The sequence below is a fragment of the Pelodiscus sinensis genome, chromosome 6 (assembly GCF_049634645.1).
Source record: "Pelodiscus sinensis isolate JC-2024 chromosome 6, ASM4963464v1, whole genome shotgun sequence".
NCBI lineage: Eukaryota > Metazoa > Chordata > Testudines > Trionychidae > Pelodiscus > Pelodiscus sinensis.
Window position 1 is genome coordinate 101,219,504 of NC_134716.1, and position 20,905 is coordinate 101,240,408.

The 20,905-nt window shown below is 37.0% G+C and overlaps 1 protein-coding gene across 1 annotated transcript in view; it reads left to right on the forward strand.

Annotated features, from left to right (window-relative positions):
- The window catches only part of FGF10 (fibroblast growth factor 10), an 88,238-nt gene that overhangs the window by 858 nt on the left and 66,475 nt on the right, over nucleotides 1–20,905 (forward strand).

The window sequence follows — 20,905 nt, forward strand, 5'->3', positions numbered from 1 at the left end:
CGGCACATCTCCTCTCCCTCTAGAAATTTGTTTTGCAAATGGTTTGAGTGAACACAATTGGTTTCCCGGGCTGGCAGAAAAGCAAATTAGAAAGATTTGTAAAGGGGGGCGAGAAGGGGGAGGGAGAGGCTCTTTTCTACTGTGTCTGAAAACAATTATCCCCTGTCATTAGAATGGCTTGATGTAAACTCAAGTTTAAAACAATACATTGATTCCCCACCTCCCTTTAAGCTCCACAAGATTTACTGACACCTCCCCCCTTTCCTCCCGCCATCCTTTCACTCCCCATCCAGTGAAAAGTGTTTTTCTGATTTTGATTTCTGCCCCTACATGTTGTTGGGTTTTGAGCGATTGCAGCCCACGAAGTTAACTTTTAAGGCACCACTGCTGTTATTTTGTGTCTGCCCTGCCTTCTCTCTGGTAATATGATGCTCATGTCTGCGTTGTCAATAGCATATGTGCTGCTTTGTGCTGTCCTGTTGCACTCCTTTCTTTCTTCGGAAAGCTCTCATGTTGCAGCACTGCTATACTGCTATTGCATCGTAAACATCTGGGGCTGGACTAATGCAGACCTCACACTCGTTTCAGTGTCATAGTTTCTTAAAGAAGAAATATTTTCAAAGTAAAAGTCACAAGACTTGTAGTTTACCCCAGACAGTGAACGTTTCTCTAAATGCTAATTAGGCTTCCAATAATAGAACATTCATAACTTTTTGGTAGACTGTCGTGAGAAATGTAATTTTTGTGCAGACAAGGAAATGAATAATCTCAAATTGAAGGGGAGGAACGGTAGTAAAGCATAATATATAGCAGTGTAAGTTTCAATGGCTACATCCCTGTGTTGAAGAAGGTAGGCTCTGCTATACCAATGGTTAAGAAAAGCTACTTTATTTGATCTTACTGGTGAAAAGCAACGGGTTGGGTTTCGGTTGTTTTTGTAAATCCAAATATACCTAGGGATAGAAACGGTGCTAAACTAAAAACAAATGGGTAGATAAATGAGAGCTGCTTGAACAGTAAGTAAAGTACAGAGTGTGGTTTGGCAGGATGAAGTGTTATATATTTAAAAAGATGACAGTTAATCCTCCAGTCCTTGCATTATTTATTTTCACCTCCATAACTGGCATTTTTTTCATTTGCGTTCTTGTATCATTGCTTCCACTTGCTACAGCTAGCAATTTATTTTAATATTTTATATTATCACAGCTGTTAATTCTGTAGTATTAGACCTATGTTAGTAATGCTTTATTTGTCAAAGCAGATTGGCTTTACCATATAGTCTTTTAGTTTTCATAGAAAAGTTTTATTAGATACAATCATATGCTGAAGGCTTCATTTTGTCTGTACCTAGCTGTTACTGTGGACCATGTTTCTTAATAGAAACTACTATGCTTCTAAAGACTACTGTGTTTCTCAGACGTGTTTCTGAATGTTTGTGTACACTTCTATTGTTAAGTAAATAGGTTTTCTCTGAGCATATTGCTTCAGGAAGAACTGGAAGTACTAAGGGACTGTCTGCATACATTTATATATGAAAGTAACTTTTCTTAAGCAGTTCTATTTCAATCACTGCAGCTATTCATTTGAGTAAAGTTACTTATACATGTAAATGCCTGCAAGAAGAGTCCCTGACTGAGGAAAGAACGTAAAGGGAAACACATGTTCAGAGCCCCAATCCTACCCTCCTTAAACCAGAGCAACTCCCCCTTACTCCACTTGGCATTATGCCCAGGTCTTTTTCTTTTTCACCCACCACATAAGAAAATTAAAAGGTAGTTAATATTCTTGTTGACATGACATAGATATTTTCAGAGTTGCAGAATGTTTGTCTGTACTGCCAAAATTAAATAAAACACAGATTTGTTTACCTGTTTTCCCCTCCCTTCCCCGAGCACATAAAATTTCAGAACGACCATACTGGGTTGGACCAAAGGTCTATCTAGCCCAGTAACCTGCCTTCTGACAGTGGCCAATGGCAGGTGCTTCAGAGGGAATGAACAGAACAGGTAATCATCAAGTGATGTAAATCAAGCATTAATTCAGAACTACAAAACTATTATAGTTTGCAGTCAGCTAAGTATACATAAAATAAATGAAGGGCACCGTTTCTTCAAAATTAATAACTTGAGAGTGCTTAAATGAAGTCATTCATTCAAAGTACAGTACTGGATATCTTTAAAAAAGCAAAGTAATCTGGATATATAAGACGTAAGTAACTATTTAAGTCTTTGCTATCAGATCAGAGAGTCAAACATCTACACTGGTGTTAACAGTTTACCAATGCTTATTAAAATGCCTTCATGAAAAAATACAACTGTCTTAAATGATCCCAACCTATTGTTTTGTATTTCAAGACCATCCATATCAAAATATTGTAAGTGAAAAGCATAGGTTCTGTGAATCATAATTTAACCTATGACTATGTAATCAGAACTCCCCCATAATCTCCATATGGATTTACTCAGTGGAAGTATTTCGTATCCTCATTTAGACATTGTCTAAATGTGTAATTAAATGAGACTAAATTCCTGCCATGCCTAAGGGAAAGACAAACAAGCAGCCCATCAAACTGTAGCCTTTTAAATATTATGGTTTTAAAACTCTGAAATAAGTTCCTTATCCAAAATCATATTTCCCTAAACAAATAATTATTACTATTGACATACAAGACTTTATTTTTAAAATATTTTAATTTGTTGATTAATTTATTTCACTCAGATGATAATAGTGTTTAAAATCCAGTTATACTACAATAAAATCTTATCTACAGAGCTGCAAGCTTATGATATGCTGCGTAATTAGACAACAGTTTCAATGTCTTCTTGCTAGTGAAATGCTATCAAGTCAAAGAAAGTCAGGACAAATTGTCAGAAAGTACAATTCAGTTGCCAGTTTCTAAAATGGCTCAAGAAGTATTCATAGCTTTGCTCTATAAATATTATATAGTATGCTCTAAATAAAGATTTACTTTGGCAGATGTTTTCCAACTTGATTATACCAGAACTGTTACCTCAGCCTTTACATACCTTCAGGATAACGGGAACAGGAATGGGTGAATTATGGCTATTCTGTAAGACGTCTGGGGAAACTTGCATAATTTATCATAGCTGGAGTATATCTGTCACTAGATATATAGGATAGTTTAGTTTTTGTTTTATTATTCTTTACATCTAGAACTTTGCCCTTGAAACTCTACCACTCAGCACTAGTTCTTACCTCACTGTTGCAGCTGCAAGGTCCTCTGGCTACAGCTCCTGATAAGTCCATTTCTAGAAGAGAATAAAACAGCTGTGGTGTTCTCCAGTGACTGTGAGCATGTGTGAAACAAAAGCCCTGAGTAATTACAAAAGTATTGCCTATAACTTGACATCTGAAATAGCTAAGAAGAGTTTTGAGCTTTTAGAATATGTAAAGATAGAGGCATTGCTGCGTTTAGCCATATGGCCCAGATTCATCTTTCTGGAACTAGTAAGATTGCACAGGTCTAATGGAGAGTGAATTTTGGCCCAGGTAACTTATGATGACTTGATCGTGTTGTTAACTCTGACTGAAGCTATTCCAGGAGGTTTTTTTCCCCCAGTGTGACACAATGTCATTTTCTTAAAATATCCTGCTAAAAATCTCCAGGGTTGCTTTCAATAGTTTCCAGGAGATTGATGCCAATTTTGGAAGACTCCATGCTAGTCATGAAGATTGGCAACCCTATGAATTGGCTAAAGTAAACATACATTACATTTTTGAGTGTTGCACTGTAAAAAACAATAAAAGGTGACTATACAGGCAACAGTCAAAAGGCCTTGAAATATGCAAAATATGAATGTTCACAGGGGTAGCAGTAATAAGATTACAGGATAAAATATGAACCATATAGCTGTTAAGTTCTGCACCTGACTAAGGATTGCAGATTGGGCCCATTATTTATTAATGTGTTTGATTTATTGACTGAAATTGATGGACCTGACTCAAAGCTCATTGAACTCAACAGAAGAATTGCTATTCATTCCCATGGGCTTTCACTTTCAGTAAGACTCTCTGTGCACAATGCTGTACAAAACACACTGTAGAAGGAGACACAGCTACTACCACAAGGAGCTTGCACTCAAATTAGGAAGGTGTCATAAAGGTAGAATCTGAGCAAGTATGAACGGATGAACCTGTATTTAAATCAATGGAATTACAATGATTTACACCAGATCAGATTGTATCTTGAGCATACCTATTTACTGACTGCAATATAGAGTCCTGCAGATCTGTGGATATCCACTTTATAGTCATGGGTGTCAATGTCCACAGATGTGAATGGTGATATCTGTGCTCATTTTTGTAGATGCAAATTTTGTACCTAGAATGCTTCAAATTCGCAGGTATCTGTGATCATTTTTGTGGATGCAGATACCAATTTTTTATTCATTTAGGGATCTACTTCTGTGGATACTTGTAGTCCTTGCATTGACTTCAGTGAACTCTGGATCAGGTGCATAACTACACACAAAAAATCTACATCTATGTTACCTACATTAACAGTGACATATTAGATACTTTGAACAATTTAAGAAAATCTACTGATTTCCTTGTTTCTTGTAATTATTTACAACCAACAAGCCAATGTTTAAATGTTTCCAGGTGTTGTAAAATAATTTAATTTGATTGTAAATAACAGTGAGATAGCTGCAATACAATCACAAGTACAGCTTTAAATAGAAGACTGGAACATTGAGCAAATTGTGCTATCTTAATACTATTAAAACAGCCTGTATGGGTTCACTTTAATTCTTTCAGAGTTAGTTTTATATATTAAACAATATTTTAAAATGAAATACTATTTTCAGGCTCACGAGTTTTCTTTGTGTCAGTTTTTACAAAGAGTTGTTGACAGCTCTTTTTTTTTTAATTGACCTCAGGACATCATATACTGACTCCTAATAGGTATTTTTGTTTCCTGGGAAGGAAATCTATACATTTTTTTATTACTTAACTGGTATCTCATTTAAGTCTGAGTTGTTCCTGAAGCTCAGTTACATAATTTATAACCAGCAGCCTACAACCTCAGACACCTAGGATTTATGTATATGGAAGGAATTGTATTATTTAATGTCTACTTGACACTCTTCTGTTACTTTGATTGCATTTTCACCATGTGGACCCTCCACAAAGATAGTGTAGCCTTATCATAAAATTCTTAAAATTTACAGTGGTAAGGAGTCTTTTTTTTCCTTGTTGTCTTAATACATCTGATTTATAGCCATTTACAAAAGAAGACTAAGACAGCATTAGGTGGAGATCACCCTGACAACCTAGGAATATGAGGCAAAGGACAAGAAAGCTTACATATCCCACAGTGCTCCTTCAACAAGATGAGTCTGTGGTCTTGATTTGGTAAGGACTATAGAACGTGGCTCAAGACAATATAAAACTTCTCAGGAATGTTCAGCTGTAAGATAAGAACCTCCATCTTGAAATGAGGCATTTAAAATGTTTTTAGATGTTCTTCTTGAGTCTCCAATTTTATGCGCCCCATCCAGCTCCTCTTAAAATCAGTGGGAGTATTGCCACTGTTTTCTGTGCGTGATGGAGAAGGGCCTGTAAAAATAAAGTTTCCTCTTTTCTACAGAGCCTTACATTTAGAAAGAAAGCTTATATTTGCAAGCAATGTCTTTGCTCCCTTTTATCTTCTCAAGATAAAAAGAATTAGGAATGGCCAATGGCTTATCACAGTAAGGATCTGTGAATGTTAAGCACAAATATGGTAGAACCTCCTTCATGTGCATGCTAATGAAAAATTCCTTTCTGAACCACAATACTGTATTTTTGCTCAAAAGTTTTCTATCTGAGGAGGTAGAAATGGTGTCAGCAAAGTCAGCAGAGAGATTAAAGCAGCCACTCTGGGGAGTAATTTCAGGTGCTACCCTTTTTTTTTTCTAAGCTTGACCCAAAGTCTTTAATTACACACAAATCTATCATCAATATTCAGTTGTGCTGCAGTAAGAAGTGTTGAATCATTCCATTTAAGTCTTATTTCTAAAGACTTTTGACCTAATTTGTCTTTAAAATAGTACAAATGTTCCTTACAGTGGTATAATTCCAAAATCTGTCAACATTAATAGGGGATATTAGCTTGTTGGAAATTAAATGAAATATTGGAATCACTCACGCCGAGATATGAAAAAGAAATTCTTTGATGTGCAATGGATGGTGGATTTACAAATGGACTCTGTATAAATCTATTTTAATGTATATGTTGGTGTATCCACTATTGTTACAAGCTAGCAAAGCGATTATCTTTCTCTTACCCCGGAGATTTATTTAAAAGGGTCTCTAGTATTTTAATGTCTGTGCCTCCTTATTATTCAGATGCTTTATTTTTTCTGTTATATCAATGGTATTTATTACTTGGTATTGTGGACTGATAAAATCATTTTCTCACTTCATTAGTTGCCTTTGTTACTAGTGCCAACTCATTGTAATGAGCAAAGATTCTTTACAACATAGAATAAAGAAGAAATCAGACAGAAAAAAATATGCCATCCAAAGCTTTAAAAAGAAATCAACCTGTTTTCTGGAAAGCAGTCTCTGTCTATAAATATCTAAATCGTCAGAGAAAAAGTGTTTACAGTTTAATCATTGAATGGATTAGTTAAACTGATATAATTCTTTGAGGGAGTACAATTTTACACAAATGTGAGTTTCAAATAATTTGTGAGCCAAGTCACATGCAGAACAATAGCTTTAAAGTCACTCTTTGCTTTTAAATCAGGTCACTTTTGTTCTTTCTTTGAACGTTCTGTTCTAATTGGAACAGTAAATCAATGAAAACACTTAAAATATATTCCCATGTAAGGTGGACAACTGGACAATGCCTTTTTACTGCTACTAACACGTGCATCCAATTATTGCTTGATAGATTCATAGTGTAAGCAGTAAAGCATTACCTTATTTTATAGTTACACTAATAACTCTCTAGCTTATCTCCTTGCATGTTTGCCTCTAAATAATCTATCAATATTGTATATCTTCTATGACTGAAGAGGAATTTTCACATAGTGGGGCAAGCATCAAAAAGTTGTTTAATTTCTTCCTAACATTCCACATGGTGTTTCTCTAATTGCTTCTACAATAGATAGTTGTTTGTAGCAACAATCTGTAAAAGCAACTGCTGCTTACCAGCAATATTTCCCCTGCGAACACTTTCCCTAACATGAAGTGTCCACGCAGCAACATAGCCACCACCTAGGAGCAACATTTGTGCATCACGTATTCAGCTTATTTGCATAATTTTGTGTGTGCATTTAAAAATATACAAAATGCCAAAAGTCTCTCACTGAAAGCAAAAATACAGATTATCCAAGTCCGTCCAACTCTGGGGATTAGTCAAACCACATTGCAGTCAAGTTACAATTGAATAGTTCAGTTGCATGTAGAGAATATGGAAGCAGAAAGGTAACTTTTGGCTAAATACAAAGACAGACGGTTGAATAGCTGCCATAAGCACAGGCATGAAGGAAAAGCTCCTTGTTTTGACCAATGAGTGATAGTCTACACTAGACCAGTCTGGTTGATTTTAAGGTATGCAACTCCAACTATGCGAACTGCATAGTTGGATTTGGCTTACCTTAAACCAAGCCATGGCAGTGTCCACACAGTGGGAGGCCAATGGGAATACACACTCCGGTTGATTTCCCTTACCCCTTGCAGAACAAGGAGTACCAGATGCCAACAGAAGCTGCCCTCGGCATTTGATTTTATGGGTCTACATTAGACTTACTAAACTGTACACTAGAAGATCAACCTCCTTAGTGTAGGCATGCCCTTACTGTATATGGTTCAAGAGAGCACAAGGAACACTGCTTGCTGGACCCACAATCAAGGAAAAATCCCTTCATCTTATACCTTTCCTATGATTAAATGATTTTAAGGCAACTAATGGTTTGGAAGAAACAGTTCAATGTGACTTTCAAAAAAGAGCAGGGGGGGGGGATTTAAAAAACAGTCTGCAGACAAACCAACAGGAATGGGAAAAGGTTATTCACATTCTTGAAAAGTTTCCCCCACTGACATCTACATCTGCTGATGAAACAGGACTTTATGTGAAAGGGCTCTGTGACAGAGGATAAGTAGAAAAGCTAAAAAGAAAGTGTCAAAGGACAGAGTAACTGTACTCATCTATGTCAACATCGATGGGAGTGACTAATACCCACTGTTCATGATTGGAAAGGTAAAATGTTGTTGATGCTTTCTGAAGGATTTCTATCAACTGTCCCTCGGTTATGTCAGAACAGCAAATGTGTAGATCACAAGTGAGATTTTCATCAACTGGCTAAAAAAGTGGCATCATCAGCTTTGTTTGCAGACCCCATAAGGGATGCCTCTTACTAGATAAGTACTCTAACCATGCCCAAGAGGTGGTTATTGCTCACAGTCAGCTTGAATTCTTACTCCAAATACTATATCTTTGGTGCAATCTGTGGCTGAAGATGAGATTAAGAACATGAAAGGACATTACTGATCAAAAATTGCAAATTTGTTCTTGATGTAGACACCAATATAAATGTTCAGACAGTACTGAAAATTGTAAATTTGCTTGAGTGCATTAATTTGGCACTGAAGCCTAGCAACATGTTAAAACAATTTTCAGCTGTTTCAGGAAAGGAAAATTTGTTGTGCTAGTGGAAGGTGGAGAAGGATATTGAAGAGTTTGAAGGCTCTGTGAATAGTATTCCACTTCCAGTCAACATGGAAAAAGAAGACTTAATAGTTGCAGTGGTGGTGGATGGGGATTTGCTGATGTTTTGGAGAGCTAACCTATGAAGAATTACTGACTGCTGCTGCTATTGCAAGGCCAGAGTTGCTTGTATTGATATAAACTTATCATAATTGAGAAGATCATCAAAATGTAAGGATGATTTTGATGAAGTACACCTCTGACAAACTCCAAGCTGTTGGAATTCAAACTCTGTAGTCCTGCTTTTCATGAGGAGTAACACTGTTCCCAATCTAGTAAGTCCAAAATAATGTTAGTGCAGATGCTCTGGTGCCACAAATTGGCCTCTGGAAGGTGTCCTGCAGCTCCCCAAAGTGCTTCCTGGGGCTCTGAGTTGGAAGTAAGACATCCACATTAACAGAGCCTGCCTTGGATTAATTTCAATGCTTCCCTGTAGTGAGGACACGGAACTTCACATTTGTAAAATTGGATTCCCAGATGTCGAATTTAGTAAATTCAAAGTAATCTCCTAGTGTAAACATGGCCTAAGATACCACACAACTTCTTGTTTTTGTTATTTAGATTATTACGATATTTTTTGCATAGTAGATGCCTTCATCCAAGGTGACTTAGAGTGCATACAAAGTATTATAGTTAAGTAGAAAAAATGTTTAGAGAGAAAAGCAAGGTGTGGTGTTTATCATCGGTCATGTTTCATCTTAAAACATAAACATAAATCTTGATACTTTGATAAAGTTGTCTCAATTAATACTGCTTTCTTGATGCAATATGGTAGTAGCCGCAAATGCAGAACAGAACATATGGGTAAAATGTACTGAACATATATTACTATAGCATATAATATACATCACATTGTTACCATTATAGATTGTTGATGTATACTGTAGCTGTTTTACATGTTAGAGAGAATAGGCTGCCTTTGATCAGATGACATTCCCCATAACAGCAACAAGCAATATCAAAAGGGCACAGATATCTTGTTATTTACATGTGTCTTGTACTTACATGAGTAACTTTCTCTTTTGCCTTGATGTAGCAGTGTTGAAAATCTGCTGTTGGGTAAAATCCTGTAAAAGGGACTGGAGATGCTTAGTAGGTGCTGGAAAAAAAAGGATGCTGGGGGTGCTACTAGACCCCCTGGTTTGAAGTGGTTTCCATCATGTACAGGGTTTACAGTTTAGTTCAGTGGCTCTCAGCACTTTCACTACACAAGTTGTTTTATCACCCCTGTTGAAATGTATTGTTCCCTACTAATCATCCCACGGAGACTCAGGGGGATGTTGCCATGGAATGATCACACAGTTTCAAGAAGACTGTGGAGAACCAGGGGGGACAATATTTTGGTAGGCCCCCTTGCAAACTTTGAGACTGCAGAGTTTGCATGTATGGAGGGCAAGGGACATATAGCCAGGACAGAGCATGGAATGCTTCATAAGCATTCACAAGGCACGTCTGTTGCAGATAAGGCATGTACCTTTTTTCAACTGCAGAAATACTCAACTCAGTCTGGCCACGTCTAGACTGCAAGCCTCTTTCGAAAGAGGCTTTTTCAAAAGATACTTTTGAAAAAGCCTCTTTCAAAAAAGAGCATCTAGACTACAACCAGTACTTTCAAAAAAGCAAGCCGCTTTTTCTAAAGAAAGCACCCAGGAAGTCTGGATGCTCTCTTTCAAAAAAGCACAGTTTGCATTACATAGCGCCTTTTTTCAAAAGAGCACTTTCGAAAAAAGGTGTTCTTCCTCATAAAACGAGGTTTTCCACGGTCGAAAAACTGCCGAGTCCTTTCGATTTACTTTTGAAAGAATGTGGTGGCAGTCTAGACTCAGGTGAAGTTTTTTTGAAAAAGGCCACTTTTTTCGAAAAAACTCTGTAGTCTAGACACACCCTCTGAGTTTGATGCATACTGGATGTCCTCCAAAGATTAACAGAAACACTAGTATAGTCACTTCTATGCTAAATTAATTGAGCTAAAGCATTATAAGCCAGATGTAAACCAGTGTACGTGTGTTCATATTGGAACTTGGACAGATTTAACTAAATTGATGTAAAAATGATTGTAATTAAACTGGCATATTGTTTGGTTGTAGACAAGGCTGATGTGCTGAAGAGGATTCTGGAGACATTCTAATATTCACTCAGAATGATCTGAGGCTTAACGCAGGAGTTAGTGGAACACCAATAGATGTTGGTTGTTGTTGAGTGGGATCGAACTTGGGATCTCTGGAATCTTAATGCATGAGCTAAGCACTTAGCCAACACTAACAGACTCACCCATCTCTAGCTGATCTAGGTACCCCTAGGGGGGGACAGAGTGTCACACCAAGCAGTAGTTGATTACATAGTTACTCAGACTAATCTAACAGAACTGGTTTCATAAATGTGTGAATTGCTGTGTTAATTAGACACCACCATTACCATGTGAAGTCACAGACCCACAAAGGACATGTGGACAATGTCTTACAGTAAAGGGGCTGAAATTGTTTCACTGCAGCTTCCATATGTGCCACCTGAGTCTAGTCAGTATTTATGTAGCTTCTAGTCCTTCCATACACAGTGGGAAATTGGATTGCTCCCTCCCCAGAATCTGTGACAACATGCACAATTGCCATGCCCTCCACTCTGTAGCTCAGTGTTTCTTAAACTGTGTTCTGGTGTGCCGCGAGGCAGTCGGAGGTGTGCCATGGAGAACAATAGAGTTCAAAATGGCTGCTCTTAAAAGGGCAGATGTCCTTTTTTTCTTTTTGCTCAATAACTCCCCTCCTCCCCTGACCTTTTTTTCTTTTGGTCAATAACTTTTCCCCGCCTCCTCTCCCCCCCCCCCTTTTTTTTGGCTCAACAAAAAAATTCTTGGTGTTCCTCATAAAAATAAATTGGTGTTCCTCGGTCTTAAAAAGTTTAAGGAACACTGCTGTAGCTGATGTCACAACTTCAGTGTCATGAAGAATGGCGAGATAAAGAACTCATACTGAAAGAGAATACTTTATTTTAAACCAGGCATGGGGAACCTATGGCCCAGGACACCCTGTCTTGCCTGGATCTGGCCCCAGATGCTCAGGCCTCCCCTCAGCATTAGGGAGCCCATGCTGGTGCTTTAGTTCCCCCACTGTCCACCTGTGGAGATGGAAAACATAAAATCTACTAGCCTAGTCTCCCCTAGACTCTGGTAGGGGAAGGATATATCTTCCTCCTCAGTCAGGGGCCATGTCAGCAAGGGTGGGGTTTTTTGGTGGTTGTTGTTTTTGTTTTTTTGCTTCTCACTTGTGTGAGGCCCCTGACTGATTTTTCTGTGGGTCAGCAGCTCCTGACACAAAAAAGATTCCCGACCTCAGTACACTGCTCTAGAAGACACCAGCTAGATAGAGCTTTCACAATTAAAAATCTTTGATTGGAGATTTAAGGTTGAATATTTTTCAGTGGAATGAGGCCAGCACACCAAAGATGTTAAACTTTCTTTACAACAATCTACTGATTTTTAGAAAAAATGAACACATTTTGAAATACTGTGTGAAAATGAAGTGTAAATCTTGTTTCCCACAGCCTCAGAACTGATATCCCTCTCTCAACCCAGGCATACAACTTTAACATTGTTCCATTGTTTTTGTCTGTAATGGAAATATTCTGCATACTGTTCAGATTATATAGTGTTTATTAAAGGGTAGTAAAGTTTTCAAGAGAAACACAATCCTTCAGTACACTAACTTATGTCAGAAGTTCCACAAAGTTTCTGACAGGTTAATATGATGGTGGAGTAGAAGAATCTTTTTTATAAACGATCAGTCTAGTGTTTGTTGTATAAGCCTTACTAGTTTCTATATTCTGCTATTTTAACTATAGGTGTACAAATTACGATAAATATATATATACAGAGAGAGGGAGAGAGAGAATGAGTAATGTAGTGGTATGTGCTAGTTTTTTAATGTACGGGAAATTGATAATTTTTAATAGGAAATGGAAGTTTAAGGGGAATTCAGGACTGCTAGAAGTGCCAGAAATAGACTTCAGGACTGAATGCAAGGAGCCTTCCTTTTCTGTGTTTTCAATGACACCCCACTGCCCCTGCCCTACCCTCACTAGGTCTGGGCATCATGAACCAGGTAGCTGTCTGATTCAAATGCAGAGAGCACAGGAGCCAGGTCTGGGGAGAAGGGCCAGCATAGAGTTGGACAAGGAGCTTGGAAGTGGGAGAGGCTGACTGGAAGCCAGCGAAAGAGAGATTTAAACTGGGAACCAGGGGACAGTGGAAAATAAGACTGATTAAGGAAGGGAGACTGGGACTGTGAGCAGGTGGGAGGAGACTTGGACAGGCTGAGTAAAGAGACTAGGGAGGGAAATGGATGGGACTGAAAGTGAGTGGACATGCATGGGAGAAACTGAGATTAGATGGACAAGGAAATTGGGTCTGGACCTACTTAGCTTGGACACTAGCCTATCTCTTTCTGCAAGCTCTATTTCATCCACTACAACCCCTATCAGGTTCTGCACCAAATGAAGCAGTGGGCTTAAAAACCACCAATCTCCTTCACTATACAGCCAGCCTTCATCCTCAGAGTTAGTCCATGTTCTGTTCTGAATGAGGGAGAATCCTGTGGGAAAAGATTGTATATGATGATGTAATTAAAGACTGGGTGATAATGCATGTGCACAAGGGAGTAGAATTAAGATTGCTCAGGGAAACTGAATTTGGGCATTTTCTAACTTCTGAGTGCTTGAATTTGTAACCTAAATTATGTTCTTTTAACATATGTTTTGTGTATGGAATATATAAAGAGAGACCAAAGTAAAGACTTCAATATACTGTTTTATTTCATAATGTGCATTTATTATTTCAGTCCTTCAAACAGTTAATCAAGATTCCCATTTAAGTACACAAACTGCCAAGAGGTTTATTTCTTTCAGATCATTCTAAAGATGAGATGAAGTTAGAGGTCACAAAAGGTGAATAATGGCTTTCAGTGCAATTTCATTTAACTCCAGTCTTCAGTATCATTGACTTCTGAGGAAGTAAACAACAAGGGATTTATTGCCTCATCAAATGACCATTTTTAGGCAATCATGAGCCAAGATTTTCTTTTTTTATGCAACCATAATGTTGATCCTTTAGGTATTTTAGATATAAAAATAATGTTGGGGGAAAGGGAAATAAAGATCTTGGAAAGTGAGGGAAATTGCCATAAAGTACCAAATAAAACTTGGTAACCTCTATAGCTGCTTCTAATTCCGGTGTTCAGCCCAGGGGAAGATTGCAAGCGATTCTTCCTAGAAAATATTGAACTGCTCAGTAATAATCTCTAACACTCTTAAATGCTTTTCATTTAAAACAGCACAAACCCACAGCCCTACAGTTTCACAGCTTCACTCACTCAAATCTTTCAGCACATTGCTATCGCAAACTAACAATACCTGGACTCTCTTTAGTCCAAAGTAATGCAATACGTTGATTTATTGATTATAGGATGTGCATCTTGTAGTAGCTGGACACAAATAACCATATTAAAAATATAATAGCCAGTGACCAAATAGTACAGCTACAATTGGTCTTGTCTTTTTAACAAGCTGAGCCCAAATCTGGTTATATAGTTCAAAGATACTTTCATGACAGACAAGGTGTGCTAAATATCAGAAATGAGTGTACCTTTAAAGACCTGACCTTGGGATGTTTCAAGACTAAATCTTAAATCTATGGGTTGGGCCTTTCTGTAATTATTATAAAACATTTCTATAAAAACAACTTCAGAAACATGTGCTCATGGCATATTTTTCTATTCCCCTCCCCCTACTCCTATATGTTTTAGTCACAGGAAATTGAGCTTGACTTCACTTTTGGCAATGTTGGTCTATTCCAAAGCAATCTGTTCCTCCTTGAAATACTAAAAGTATTTTAGAATTGAGAGAATCCCTTTTTTATATGATCATCATGCCTTTGGCATCCTGGGGCTTTATTTTTATTTCTTTCTTTCTTTATTTTTGGTGAATTTGCCACCATTTAATTTACTTTTACATATACACCTCTGTGTGTGTTCTCATATGGCACTTATGTATAATGGTTCTTTTAAATGCCAATACTCTCATTTATAATCTATTCAACTGCAGTGAAAATATGTACAATGGGATTATTCAGTTTTACACTTGACTAATGTGGCATTAATCTAGTGTACATCACTCTCAGTCATTTCTCCTACTTCTGCTGCAGTCTTCATTAAAATAGACACATCTGCAGCTGGTGAACATGAAAGATCATCTTCTGCTTCTCTTTGGCTTCATGCCTCAGGCCACACACCAGTCCTTCAAAGCATCATCCAGATTTACTCAAAATATACCATGCTTTCTTAATTTCTACAGGCCTGCCACACATTCATTTGTGTTCTCATTTGTTTCTGATTCTTCTTATGAAAAAGGAGATAAGAGGATTCGGAAATAAAGACCTTTGTAAAATGCCTATAATAATCTCCATGAAACTCTCCTCTTTTGACTTCATTGATTTTGTAAGTGCACGCAGTAATAGATCATACAGGTAAGCAGGGGTGTCAGCTTTTTTAATCTGCTATACTATTAGCGTAATAAAATCTGCTTTTGTCTTTTAAGATGTAATTCATCATAGGGGTCCATATGTCCAATAAATCAAGCCACCTTGCATAAGCTTAGAAAGATCTTTAGTGCTGCTTGAAATTAAGTATTACAAAAATCACTGTTTCACTGATTAAGGAAGCATCAGCAGAGATTGTTTATCCCAGAATCCAATCTATATTGCTAGTTTGTGTTATCTGTAGGCTTTCTTCAGGAAAAGGATGAGGACCATGCGCAGATAAAGTCTTGAGTGATATTGACAATCAGGATCAGCTACAAGAACATCCTGTAACTTCCTGTTAGAGTGTAGGCAATATAACGAGTGGTGCCTGGGGTTAAAGTGGCCCAATGATTCAACAAGGCTGGTATTTTCTAAATTTAGAGTGTTTGACTTTGTAACCTAACTGTTCTTCTAATTATTTTTAAAAATTTAACAGATGGAAATGCCCTTAAAACATCACTGCCACTTATTACAATACATTATATCATGAATAGGACTTTGAGCAGTATGTTTTCTGCCTTTCCATAGTCAACCACAGTCAATATACTACGAACTATGTTACTTTTGCTAACTGATGGAAATTGCTTTTTCAGCGAAATTAAGCTAAAGCTTCACAACACAGTGCTTTTCTGTTTATAATACACCTATCATTAGCTAGCCATAGTGTATTCTAAGAAGTCATGTGTGTACCTGTTCACACACAAAAAAGTCAGAAAATGTATACAGCATTTCAAGTTTTTTTCCTTGCAATTTCTTTTCTTTTTTTTTTTCCTGAATTTTTCCTACAAGATGTAATCACATAAACATAGATAGGGATGATTTCTATTCAAGTTATAGTTTATACTGGTAATGAACATTTAACAACAGGTAATACAAGCTACTGTACTTCAGCCTGCTACTATACATTTTATAGGTCTAATCCTGCTTGCCTTACACACACACAATGCCCACTGATCTCCGAGGATGTTTGTATGACTAAGAGAAGCAATATTTGGTTGGAAGCGTGCTTTCCCTGTAATCAGGATGCCACACCCATGCAACAAGATTAATCAAAATGTGTTTAGCTGAACTTGGCAGTATGCAACAATTGACACTAACCACAATCTGCAGCATATTAGCAATGTGGCAAGCATTCTAAAGCAATATGCTTGGGATTTAAAAAATCATAATGTCTAGATGGGGGTTTGAGATAACAATTTGTTATCCTGCTGAGCTAGATCTCAGACTGTATTTGGCTTAGTTCCTTTACATGCTGCCATTTTATGTTATTTCCTAGTATCAAATGCTCAAAAGAGGTTGGAATTTTCCATCACAGAAAGGAAAAAATTATGCTGTATAAGACTAGAGGGATCTCTGTATTATCAGAATAAACTACACCATTGAGCCTTCTAATCTGATCAAGTGTCAAGAATGGTCATCAATGCACAGAAGCGTAGAATGAATAATGGATCAAACCCCAAAGTTGTGCACCTGGGACAAAATGACCCCCACTAACAATATTTTTATGCTCTGAGGCAAGAGAATTGACACATTTGTTTTTCTAGCTTTCCAGTGAAAATTGATCACATTGTAGAATCCCAGTTTGATGAACATCAATTTGGTGCACATCCCGTTATATGAACCATTTTCCTGCTGCCAATGTCTTCTTTCTGTCATGACTTCAGTCCTTCAATGTTCAAACATATAAACAGGTTTGAAAAGACAGAGATTTGTCAGGAAAAAAGGGATGGGGTTACATTTGTTACCATTATACATTATCCTTGAATGAACTTAAACACCATACCTCTTGTTATTCTGAGACTTGTAATGTTATGAACTTTTTGATTTTACGATATAATCAATCTCTGATTAGTTCATAAAATAAAGGTTATACTGTATACTAAATATTATTTGTACAGGAAATGGACTCCCTTGCATGGGAAAGCATGGTGGAGTGAATTTAGCTTTTCTTCTGAAATATATTTATGATAAAAACATTTGAAATATAATATAGTAGTAAAGAAGGAGATAAATTAATGATCTATTAAAGTAATTTATATGTCTGTAATATTTTTCTACCCTATAGAGTAAAATATATTGGCTTCAGTTCTTTTAAATTATAATTTATTTAGTAGATTCCAGAAAGATTTCCTATCACTGCTATGAAGTAGGATTGTTTTCACAGGAAGCTACTTTTCACCTCACTTTTTTGGCTATCGGCAAATCTCCTCTACTTGTATGTAACCAGCAAAAGCCAGAGAGGTGGTCTCAGCATTAGTTTCACATTTCTCAAATTTCTTGGAACTGTAAGTTTTTGTATCTTGTGAAGATCAGTTCAGCCCTTCACACATCCATAGATTATAAGTTCAAAAGGGAACACTGTAATCATCAGGTCTGACATCCTGTGTAACACAGGTCATAGGACTTTCCTGAATTAATTCCCATTTGAAACTAGAGCATATATCTTTAAATAATACATCTTTATCTTCTTGTAGCTACATCAAGTCCCTAGCGGATTTCAGAGAAGAACAAGGTCCAGTCACCTGTGTATGAATTTTCAAGATCTTATGACATTTTTGAGGAAAGTATTGGTGTTTGCCCCAGTGTCCTAGCCAAAAGTATGTCCTTCTCTTCCTCCCACTGGTTGGCTGCAACTCTCCATAAAAGGTGACTAGATCTCAATGGCATCGTATATATTCCAGGTCCAGTGCTACAAGACTTGTGTACATTGAACTCCCATCACATAGTGTCAAATATACAGTGATGTCGCATAGTTAATAGAAGGCATGGGGGATGAGACTTAAGAGAATAGTTATTTAAACATGTTCTTGTATATTTCACAAGTGATCCTTGCACTACTGATATGGGATCAACCTCAAGGCTTTGCAGAATCAGGCTCAGTCTGTAAATCTCAGACTAAAAAGTACAGTATGTTATCTTTCCATTTATTTGAGCCCATGACTGAATTCTTTCAAAGGATGATTTATTGAACATATAGTCTCTTACCATAGGGCACTTCTGCTTTCAGTTGGAACTGCTTGTTGTCAGTTAAAGGCTGACAAATATTTTGGTGATTACAGGATGTCTAATAATATTCCCAGTATTTAGTCAGATAAAGGATTTTCTTCCTTTTTGCATCCCATTAATGAATTCTAGCTAACATGACCTGGTATCAGTGTTTTGGCATTCCTTATACTAAGGCAGATTTGTTTTCTGGTTTTGAAAGAGAACTGATATTCACAAGTCATATGTCACAAGCCACTAAAAATGTCAGAATCCCATAGCAGGCCCTTGGTGGCTTGTTAATCTCTCCTTTTTAAAGGAAACAGACTAATTCACTTAAATATAATGAGTGCCATGCCTGCTATACCCTACTTTCTAAACAGTGTCAGCTATACAAGACCTGCCTTATTTCTTCACCTCTTTTTGGCTCCAGCAATTAAACATTAAGCTAAGAAGTACAGGTTTTCTTTATATCTGAGCTATTACAGATGTCACATATGTGAAAAATGGAGGCTGAAGTTTTTGTAATGGAAAAATATACAAATGTTTTGGGAGGTTTTTCCCACCCTAAATTATTGTCAGCATGGTGTAAAAGATAAACCTGGATGTTAAATGGAGAGACCAGATGTATGTCTAACCTTTTGCCCTCATTATTCTAATTGGCTTCCATTAGGAGAAAAAGAAGTTAAAATAGCTCTAAACAAAAATAACGGATGGTAAAATATACTTTTCAGATGGATTAGAGTCCTTTATAAAAAAAAAGAAAGCATTAGCGTATCCTTCATTAATGGTTCAAAACTCTACATTTTATAATTGTAATACTGTTCTACTTTGATCAATTATGTGAGACTACTCCCTACTTAATTAAACAAGATGGATGGGGCAGCAGGATTCCAAGCAACAGTAAAATAATAATAATAATTAATAATAAAATAAAATAAAAATAAAAGTTCCAATCTTGGTGACTAATTTAAATAAATTGGTACCAAACTATGAATTTAGGAGACTAATTTAGATACTCAGATTGGAAAATATTATAATTCTTTTTACTTTCAAAGTGTCCTGAAAACATTAAAATTAATCCTCACAAGAGCCCTGTATTTCTTTCATTTTAACGGAACGGGGAAACTGAGGCAGAATGTTTAAAGGGATAGATTTTGCCACCCATTTTCCCTACTCTGAAGCACCTTATTTCACAAAAACTCCCAGTGATGAGGATTTGGAAGTGTCTGGATAAAATGTATCACTCCTTTTCCTTTTTTCTAATATCAGAATGAGAGATGATTTCTGGTTACATAAATTCTTACAAATTCTCAACGCTTCATGTAGCACATTTGGTTTGTCTTCCATAATGATATTGTCCTTAACACCTTACAGAGTTAAATATTACTACGCATGGATGGCTGAAATATAGAAACATGAACATACAGGTTGAACCTGGTCTGGCAACATCTATGGTCCAGCATTATTTTAGTTAGCCAGATGTCCACTTATTATGAGTGTGGCCAAGTTTCCTGCAGTCCTATAAAATGTGTTTACAGCCACCAGTCCTGACTGTTCTGTGCTGTTATTTATCTCTAATTTATCACTAAATGTCTTCTAAGAACCTAGTAAGCAGTGGAAGTGATGTAATTCTGCTAGACAGTATTGACCTCCTGGACTAGAGAGGTTCAACTTGTAGAGGGAAAGAGAAATGAGGAGAGAAGGAAACATTTTGAAAACAAATAAAGAGTCAATAAGAGAGAGAAGTATTGGAATTATGGAAGGAGCTGAAGAGAGTGTTTTGAAACTAAATGTGGCAAAGTTATATGAAAAGTACTACAGAGAGTGGACAAGTGCTAGTTGAGAGGAGAACATATCAGTCCATCAGATGTCCTGAGAAAGCCCATAGTAGACCTCAGTTTGTTTTAGCATGAAAGCACAGAATGAGATAAAATAATAAATTAAAATACATTTTAAAGGCTGACAGTGTGCTCAGCACTGGGACAGCCAATGTTCCAGATAATGCACACTCCGGAAGACAAGCATACCTCACACTGGAGTAAGAAGTTTGTTGCCTGCATTGAGGGGGATACCTTGAAAGAAGATTTGAAAATTAAAGATATAAAGTGGGCACTGAGGCAAGGAAAGTAAAGAGCTAGAGGGAAACTTCACATAAGATGATATCCAAGATGTGAATTAAAGAGCATAAGTACAAAGCCTTGAAGATTTTTTTTCCTGACAACTTGAGCTAAGACAATTGTGACATTACTAACATAAGCATTATCTTGGTAGAAGTGTTCACCCATAATCCTTTCTAGTGCTCTTGTCTGAGATCACTTACAGTAGTGGAAGGAGTTGGCTTTGTCTGTGAAATGTCTCTGTGACCCAGAGCTGGAAAAGAGATCAATGGGTAGGAATCTGCTGCTGAGACATTGAAGAAAGCAGGTTTTTATTTTGAACATATGTGTTAATCATATTTCAAAATGAGGACCAGGGAGAAAAATCTTGAGTTGGCATAAATGGGCCAAAAGAAAAAAAGTATTTACATTGTAAACATACTATATGAATTAGTCATGGCTCGAAATGGATGCGGAGTGCATGAGTGCAAGCTTTACATTTGTAAAATTATGCCTAAAAAGCGTGAGATGAGCTTTTCT